Source organism: Piliocolobus tephrosceles, chromosome 3 (genome assembly GCF_002776525.5).
Source record: "Piliocolobus tephrosceles isolate RC106 chromosome 3, ASM277652v3, whole genome shotgun sequence".
Taxonomy (NCBI): domain Eukaryota; kingdom Metazoa; phylum Chordata; class Mammalia; order Primates; family Cercopithecidae; genus Piliocolobus; species Piliocolobus tephrosceles.
This window is the reverse complement of record NC_045436.1, coordinates 30,114,826-30,123,771: the sequence shown is the minus strand read 5'-3', so window position 1 is coordinate 30,123,771 and position 8,946 is coordinate 30,114,826. Positions and strand designations below refer to the sequence as shown.

General features: G+C 41.2%; 1 pseudogene across 1 annotated transcript; it reads right to left on the bottom strand.

Annotated features, from left to right (window-relative positions):
* Nucleotides 1-7,936: 7,936 nt before the first annotated feature.
* LOC111553541 lies at nt 7,937-8,480 on the bottom strand (annotated as a pseudogene). Its single transcript, XR_002734978.1, has one exon. The product of XR_002734978.1 is annotated as a 60S ribosomal protein L32 pseudogene (transcript).
* Between the last annotated feature and the right edge of the window lie 466 nt (nt 8,481-8,946).

Here is an 8,946-nt window from a genome sequence, read left to right as displayed (position 1 = left end):
TTTGCATAGAGGTGTTTATTGTATTCTCTGATGGTAGTTTGTATTTCTGTGGGATCAGTGGTGATATCCCTTTATCATTTTTTATAGCATCTATTTGATTCTTCTCTCTTTTCTTCTTTATTAGTCTTGCTAGCAGTCTATTAATTTTGTTGATCTTTTCAAAAAACCAGATCCTGTATTCATTGATTTTTTTGGAGGGGTTTTGTGTCTCTATCTCTTTCAGTTCTGCTCTGATCTTAGTTATTTCTTGCCTTCTGCTAGCTTTTTAATGTGCTTGCTCTTGCTTCTCTAGTTCTTTTAATTGTGATGTTAGGGTGTCAATTTTAGATCTTTCCAGCTTTCTCTTGTGGTCATTTAGTGCTATAATTTTCCTTCTACACGCTTTAAGTGTGTCTCAGAGATTCTGGTATGTTGTATCTTTGTTCTCATTGTTTTCAAAGAACATCTTTATTTCTGCCTTCATTTCATTATGTACCCAGTAGTTATTCAGGAGCATGTTGTTCAGTTTCCATGTAGTTGAGCGGTTTTGATTGAGTTTCTTAGTCCTGAGTTCTAGTTTGATTGCACTGTGGTCTAAGAGACAGTTTGTTATGATTTCTTTTCTTGTACATTTGCTGAGGAGTGCTTTACTTCCAACTATGTGGTCAATTTTGTAATAAGTGCAATGTGGTGCTGAGAAGAATGTATATTCTGTTGATTTGGGGTGGAGAGTTCTATAGATGTCTATTAGGTCCACTTGTTGCAGAGTTGAGTTCAATGCCTGGATATCCTTGTTAACTTTCTGTCTCGTTGATCTGTCTAATGTTGACAGTGGGGTGTTGAAGTCTCCGATTATTATTGTGTGGGAGTCTAAGTCTCTTTGTAAGTCTCTAAGGACTTGCTTTATGAATCTGGGTGCTCCTGTATTGGGTGCATATATATTTAGGATAGTTAGCTCTTCCTGATGAATTGATCCCTTTACCATTATGTAATGGTCTTCTTTGTCTCTTTTGATCTTTGATGGGTTAAAGTCTGTTTTATCAGAGACTAGGATTGCAACCCTTGCTTTTCTTTGTTCTCCACTTGCTGGGTAGATCTTCTTCCATCCCTTTATTGTGAGCCTCTGTGTGTCTTTGCATGTGAGATGGGTCTCCTGAATATAGCAAACTGATGGGTCTTGACTCTTTATCCAATTTGCCAGTCTGTGTCTTTTAATTGGAGCATTTAGTCCATTTACATTTAAGGTTAATATTGTTATGTGTGAACTTGATCCTGTCATTGTGATATTAGCTGGTTATTTTGCTCATTAGTTGATGCAGTTTCTTCCTAGTATTGATGGTCTTTATATTTTGACATGTTGTCTAATGGCTGGTACTGGTTGTTCCTTTCCATGTTTAGTGCTTCCTTCAGGGTCTCTTGTAGGGCAGGCCTGGTGGTGACAAAATCTCTAAGCATTTGCTTGTTTGTAAAGGATTTTATTTCTCCTTCACTTATGAAACTTAGTTTGGCTGGATATGCAATTCTGGGTTGAAAATCCTTTTCTTTAAGAATGTTGAATATTGGCCCCCACTCTCTTCTGGGTTGGAGAGTTTCTGCTGAGAGATCTGCTGTTAGTCTGATAAGCTTCCCTTTGTGTGTAACTCGAACTTTCTCTCTGGCTGCCCTTAACATTTTTTCCTTCATTTCAACTTTGGTGAATCTGACAATTTTGTGTCTTGGAGTTGCTCTTCTCAAGGAGTATCTTTGTGGCGTTCTCTGTATTTCCTGAATTTGAATGTTGGCCTGCCTTACTAGGTTGGGGAAGTTCTCCTGGATGATATTGTGAAGAGTGTTTTCCAACTTGGTTCCATTTTACCCCTCACTTTCAGGCACACCAATCAGACGTAGGTTTGGTCTTTTCACATAATTCCATATTTCTTGGAGGCTTTGTTCATTTCTTTTTCCTCTTTTTTCTCTAGACTTCTCTTCTCACTTCATTTCATTCATTTGGTCTTCAATCATTGATACTCTTTATTCCAGTTGATTGAGTCGGTAACTGAAGCTTGTGCATTTGTCACGTAATTCTTGTGTCATGGTTTTCATCTCTATCAGTTCGTTTATGGCCTTCTCTGCATTGATTATTTTAGTTATCCATTCTTCCATTCTTTTTTCAAGATTTTAGTTTCTTTGTGCTGGGTACATAGTTCCTCCTTTAGCTCAGAGAAGTTTGATTGACTGAAGCCTTCTTCTTTCAATTTGTCAAAGTCATTCTCCATCCAGCTTTGATCCGTCGCTGGCAATGAGCTGCGTTCCTTTGGAGGGGGAGATGCGTTCTGATTTTTTGAATTTTCAGCTTTTCTGCCCTGCTTTTTCCCCATCTTTGTGGTTTTATCTGCCTTTGGTCTTTGATGTTAGTGACGTACTGATGGGGTTTTGGTGTGGGTGTCCTTTCCGTTTGTTAGTTTTCCTTCTAACAGTCAGGACCCTCAGCTGCAGGTCTGTTGGAGTTTGCTTGAGGTCCACTCCAGACCCTGTTTGCCTGGGTATCAGCAGCAGGGCTGCAGAAGATAGACTATTGCTGAACAGTGAGTGTTCCTGTCTGATTCTTGCTCTGGAAACTTCGTCTCAGAGGTGTGCCCAGCCGTGTGAGCTGTGAGGTGTCGATCTGCACCTAGTGTGGGATGTCTCCCAGTTAGGTTACTCAAGGGTCAGGGACCCAATTGAGCATGCGGTCTGTCTGTTCTCAGATCTCAACCTCCACTGCTTTCTTCAAAGCTGTCAGACAAGGCCATTTACATCTGCAGAGGTTTCTGTTGCTTTTTGTTTAGCTATGCCCTGTCCCCAGAGGTGGAGTCTGCAGAGGCAGCAGGTCTCCTTGAGCTCCAGTTCGAGCTTCCCGGCGGCTCTGTTTACCTACTTAAGCCTCAGCAATGGCAGGCACCCCTCCCCCAGCCTTGCTGCTGCCTTGCAGTTAGATCTCAGACTGTTGTGCTAGCAGTGAGGGAGGCTCAGTGGGTGTGGGACCCTCTGGGCCAGATGTGGGATATAATCTCCGGGTGTGCTGTTTACTAAGACCCTTGGTAAAGCTCAGTATTCGGGTGGGAGTTACCCGATTTTCCAGGTGTTGTGTATCTCAGTTTCCCTTGGCTAGGAAAAGGGATTCCCTTCCCCCTTGCGCTTCCCTGGTGAGGCGATGCCTCACCCTGCTTCAGCTCTGGCTGATTGGGCTGCACCAGCTGACCAGCACTGATTGTCGGGCACTCTCCCCAGTGAGATGAACCTGGTACCTCAGTTGAAAATGCAGAAATCACCTGTCTTCTGTGTTGCTTGCACTGTAGGCTGGAGCTGTTCCTATTCGGTCATCTTGCTCTGGGCTGTCCCAAAATTTCTTAAATGGTTACACTTGAAGTCATTTTTATCTCTATTGCTGGCTATTATTATTCTCACTTAATTGTTACTAATTTTTTTAATGACCAAAGTTATTTCAGGGCCACATATTGCAAAATAAATAGTATAGAGAAGGGGCCAACAGGTGGTCTGGACTAGCAGGAAATCTTCCTGGCTCTCAGTAGAGTTTTATAGGATAAAATGTGTGTGTGTGTCCGCGTGTGTGTGCGCACGTGCATGCGCGCATTTATAATTTAGTCTTGCCTCATTTTTAGGTGATAAAGATGGGGGCTGTCCTTGTACTTTTCTATTCGTGACTTCTTCTCTACATTGCTATGGTAATTACAAAGAATGCCTGTATATTTCTTCAGTTATCTTTGTCTCCTCTGCAACTTTGTATTTTCAGACAAGGTAGTTGAAAGTTCTTGCACCTGGCCCCATACATTCTGTTATAAATATTCCAAACAGGTGGTTGTTGGTTTTGATCTTCCTGTTTCTACCTGAGATCTTTACTGGCAAGCAACTTCACTTTTTTCCTCTTTACCTTGATCCTACTTGTACTTCATTTAGTAATCCTTCCTTATTATTCTGAAGTTGATATCAAGGGTATTTATTAGTATTAATGAGGACAGAATTTCCATTTTATTTTCTTGGTCTTGTAGGAAACTTTAAATTTTCCCTCTTAAGTTTCAGTAATTGAGTCTGCTGAAGTAAGCTGACAAAAGATAGATGAACAGGAGAAAAGGCATATAAGTTTATACCATGCAAATACACAGAAGTGGCACAAAGTATGAAACTCAAGGAAGGACCAGATGATTGAAGCTTAAATACCTTGTTCATAGGTGAAAGGAGAGTGGGAGAGTTAGGCAATTTTGGAGGAAGAGTCAATAATTTATAGGGGAAAAGAATGGGCCTGAAGAACAGATAATAATCTGAGACAAAGTTCTCCTGAGCTCTGGGGAGGGTGGCAACAAGTTAAGGGAACATTGAGGGGTAGAACTGCATTAGGAACAAAAGTTGCCTTATCAAGTCCCTTAGGTAACAGACCTTGGAAGAATAGATGAAATGTCTCTCTGGGCAAGTGTGGTGACAACTGTTAGTTTCTTCTTTGGTGATCAGTCTTCCCTGGTTGATGAGATTTCAGATAGGAGATTGGAGAAAATCGTTTTTTTTTTTTTTTTTTTTAAAGAACTACCCTAGGTCACATAAGGTAACCTTAGAGATAGCCCCTCCCTTCATCTTGAAGGAGAAACAAGGTAAAGTCAAAGAAATCTTGATTTGGAGGAAACTTCTAAGGCCTTCTAATTTTCTTTAATTCAAAGCGCACAGCATGCCAAAGCACCGTACTTTGGGGTATTGTTTTCCGAGCCTACTGCTTTCAACACTCTCCTTGCTTTCAGTTGATTTTAAAAAAAAGTCACGAAAATGTTTTCACGTATTCAACCTAAAAATCTCAGCTTGATGTATGAAGTCATTAAAATAATTTCTATAGTTTTTTTAATAGAAATTATAAAATTTTATGTACAATTTCTATAGTTTATGTTTGGTATGAAATTCTGGAGATTGTGTACTTCCATTGGAAACAAATTTTTAGTAAGTATCACCTAGACCATGGAAAAGTTATAATAGATTACATAATGCAATCAAAAGTACAAGGTGAAGAAGTATGTTTGCAGATTTCAATTGTACTGTACAATGTGTTTTGTCAAAGAGATCATAGAATATTATATTTTTGAAATGCATGAATATGTCCCATGATAAATTTGTATTTGCTTTTTGTCTTTGGTTTTTGACATACAACTCTTAAAACCCTTTGAATGTCCAGAGTGATAAGAGTCTCTTTTGTATGCTAATTAGATGACTGCTGGGTGGGGGCCGCTAGACTGCCTTCGGATGGGTGCTGGCTGCCAGAAAGATGAACTCATGTTTAGAGAGTTAGAAGTTGCAACCCCATCTTCTGATCTCCATGGGAGGGAGGCTGGAGAGTGAGCCTGATTATCAGTGGTCAATGATTTAATCAATCATGCCTATGTAATGGACCCACCATAAAAACACCTAAACAATGTGGTTTGGAGAGCTTTTGGGTTGGTGAACACAGGGAGGTGATGCCTGAGAAAACTTGGAAGCTTCTTGTACCCTGCCACCTGCCCATACCTTGCCCTATGCATTTCTTCCATTTGGTTGTTCCTGAGTTATATTCTTCATAGTAAACTGGTAGTAATAAGTAGGTAACAACCTGGTGGAAGAGGAACCACTTTCATGTGGGCCTAATAGAGGGCTTACATGGGACTAGAACTAAGCCTCTCATTTATACCAAGCTATCCATGATAGACCAGGGATTTGATGAGAATCCCACTGCCTTCTTGGAAAGGCTAAGAGCGGCCTTGGTAAAAGACACCTCTCTAGCTCCTGATGCAGTCAAGGGACAGGCACAACTAATTCTAAAGGATAAATTTATTACTCAGGCAGCCCCTGAGATCAGGAGGAAGCTGCAGAAACAGGTCCTGGGAGCAGAGACTACTTTAGAGAATCTCCTGAAAGTGGCCACGTAGTCTTTCACAATAGCTCACTGGAGTAGAATCTTGAAATCAAGATAGCTGAGTAAAGGCCTGGGAAGCTGATGGAATTACCTCCATAAACCCAGGAGAGCACCCAAAGTACCAATGTGAAGAGATTTGGAGACCTCAAGCTAAAAATCACAAAAGATAAGTGTTAATAATTAACCTTCCATGGATATTCTCTTTATAGTCTCACCTATGTTTGCTGTTCTTGCCTTTATTCTGTTCTATACCATGGGGTAGAATGTTGTTTTCAGAATGATTATTTCACTTCTTATTTCTATAATCTTTGGCACTAGATTCTCTGCTTTTAAACTCCTCTTTGTATAATACACATATTTGATCCATGCACACTTAGCTTTGTACAACTTGTTTTTTTCTTGCCTTGAGGCCATCACACTCCAAACAGCCAGGGAACCAGACCCTCAGATGATGGCTCCCTTTTTGCCAGGGAACCTCAGGTAGACCTCTGGGAGGAATCTGACTGCCATTCTCCCCAAAACAAGTCCCGCTGTTAGCAGGAGGTGGTTAAAACCAGTCATTGTCTGTATTCTAATGGGAGTTAGATGTGCCTTTTCAGAGGGTGGAAAAGTTAGGGACAGGAAGCAGGGAAATTCTGGGCAGAAGAGGGGGTAGGGTCCCCGATGAGGGTCCCACCCTCAAGCCAAAAAGCTTAATACTGCAGCCCAAAGTGAGAACTTTACATTCCCATTTTCCTGCTAGAATGTTACCTTTTCCAAAACCACCTATGGCCTGCTCCACCCCCATACTATGCCCATAAAACCCCCAGGACCTGCCAGCAGGGAGAGGAAAAGCAGCTGGATGTCAGAGACTGTGGTTGGATGTTGGAGAGAAGCAGGACAACTTGACAGCATAGCTTCAAAAAGGAGTCCAGCCATTCACGGAAGATTACCTTCCTGCTCTGTCCCCTTTTCAGCTCTCATTACCACTGACAAGCACTTTCATCGGCAATAAAATCCCCCACATTTATCACCTTCAATTAATTCATGCAACCTCATTCCTCCTGGATGCTGAACCAGAACTAAGGTGTGGGTGCAAAAGGCTGTCCCTGACCCTCCACTGACCCTCCACTGAGCTGTTAACATTTAAGTCTTCTGTGATAGCGTGATGGCAAAATTAAAAGAGCGCTAACTGTAACACTCCCACTGGGGTTTCAGGGTCACAGGTACTCCCTCCTAGACGTTGCCACAGGGCCCACATAGAGTTTTGCCTCTGCTGGCAGTCAAAACCACTTGCCCCTGCTTCTGCACCTGCTCACCTGCATGCTGTCACTCCTGCAAGGGGTAAAGTGCAGAAGGTCTGAATGAGTGGAATTCGCCCCTGCTAGTGCTAATGTGGCCAGCTAGTTCCAGTGCTTCTGCACCTCGGTTCCAACCCATGAAAGGGTCAGGGAAATATCCTGCTTCACTAGGACTTGTAACAGCCAACTGAAGTGAAGGCAGTATGTGGGATGGAGCCCTTAACTTGTGGGTGTTATGCTAATGCCAGGTAGATAGTGTCAGAACTGAATTGAATTGTGGGACATTCAGTTGTTAGAAAGTTGGAGATGTGGTGTCGAAAGAGACACCACACATTCAGCATCAGAGATGTTGTGAGTAAAAGTAGATTCCTAATTTATTAAAATATGCATTTGAAGAAAATGTAATGTAATTGGCTATTTTGTTTTTGATAACATGAGATAAAGTATTCGTTAAGCTTATACAATATATCTAGTACTGAACATATAACTTGATAGATATGAGAACTGACTTTCTAGTAGTACTAAGAGAATTACTAACTGTGGCTAGCACATAATACAAATCCAAAAAGAGCTATAGAGATTACTTTTTGTTTTGAAATATCTAACTTGATAGTAATCATGTAGATGAAACAGTAGCTATAGGATAATTAATGAATGTACTATCTCATTGCCAATTTATTGTTTAAAATGCTCTTCATTTTAAGGTAGTGTAATTCTAGGTAAGAGAAGGTGTTTGGGGGGTAAGTTCTGTCCTCAAAAGAGTTGTCTACTCTTTTTTTTTTTTTTTTTTTTGAAGGAAGATGCCAGATGGCAGTTTTTACATTTATTTAAACAGAAAACATGCACACGAGCTGTCTACTCATTTTCTTCACTGCGCAGCCTGGCATTGGGGTTGGTGACTCTAATGGCCAGCTGGGCAGCTCTTTCCACGATGGCTTTGCAGTTCTTGGAGGAAACATTGTGAGCAATCTCGGCACAGTAAGATTTGTTGCACATCAGCAGCACTTCCAGCTCCTTGACGTTGTGGACCAGGAACTTCCGGAAGCCACTGGGCAGCATGTGCTTTGTTTTTTTGTTGCTCCCATAACCAATGTTGGGCATCAAGATCTGGCCCTTGAATCTTCTACGAACCCTGTTGTCAATGCCTCTGGGTTTCCGCCAGTTACGCTTAATTTTGACATATCGGTCTGACTGGTGCCGGATGAACTTCTTGGGTCTTTTTTTGACGATCTTGGGCTTCACAAGGGGTCTGAGGGCGGCCATGATGCCGAGGAGGAGATGGCTGCCACCTCCGTAGGCAGCGCCGAGCAAGAGAGAAGGGAAGAGTTGTCTACTCTTATTGGGTCCTAGATTGAAAACTGGTCCTCAATATCTTTGCCATCTCGTCGGTATTGACAAATACTCCTAGAACAAAATCCTTCCTGAATATAGGGTTTCTATATTCTCTGGATTTCTATATTCTCATTTATCTTGGTTCAGTTATTCCTCATTCTGTTTTTAGTCCTTTAAAGGTTATTTTGTTTTTCAAAATTCCTCCAGATATTTAACTTGTCATTTATGGAGACTAGGAGGTTAATCTGAATTATCTTGCTTTCCAATACTGGATATGATAGTCCTGATATATTTTGTAAGCTTCAGAATTTAAATGGTTGTCCTAATGACACTAATGTCCTAATGGCTGTCCTAATGACACAAAGGAGATTGAGATTCCAATTATGTGTTATAAAACATTGCATGACATCATTATTCTTTGCTAAAGTTTTGACGGACCAAAAAAAGAAA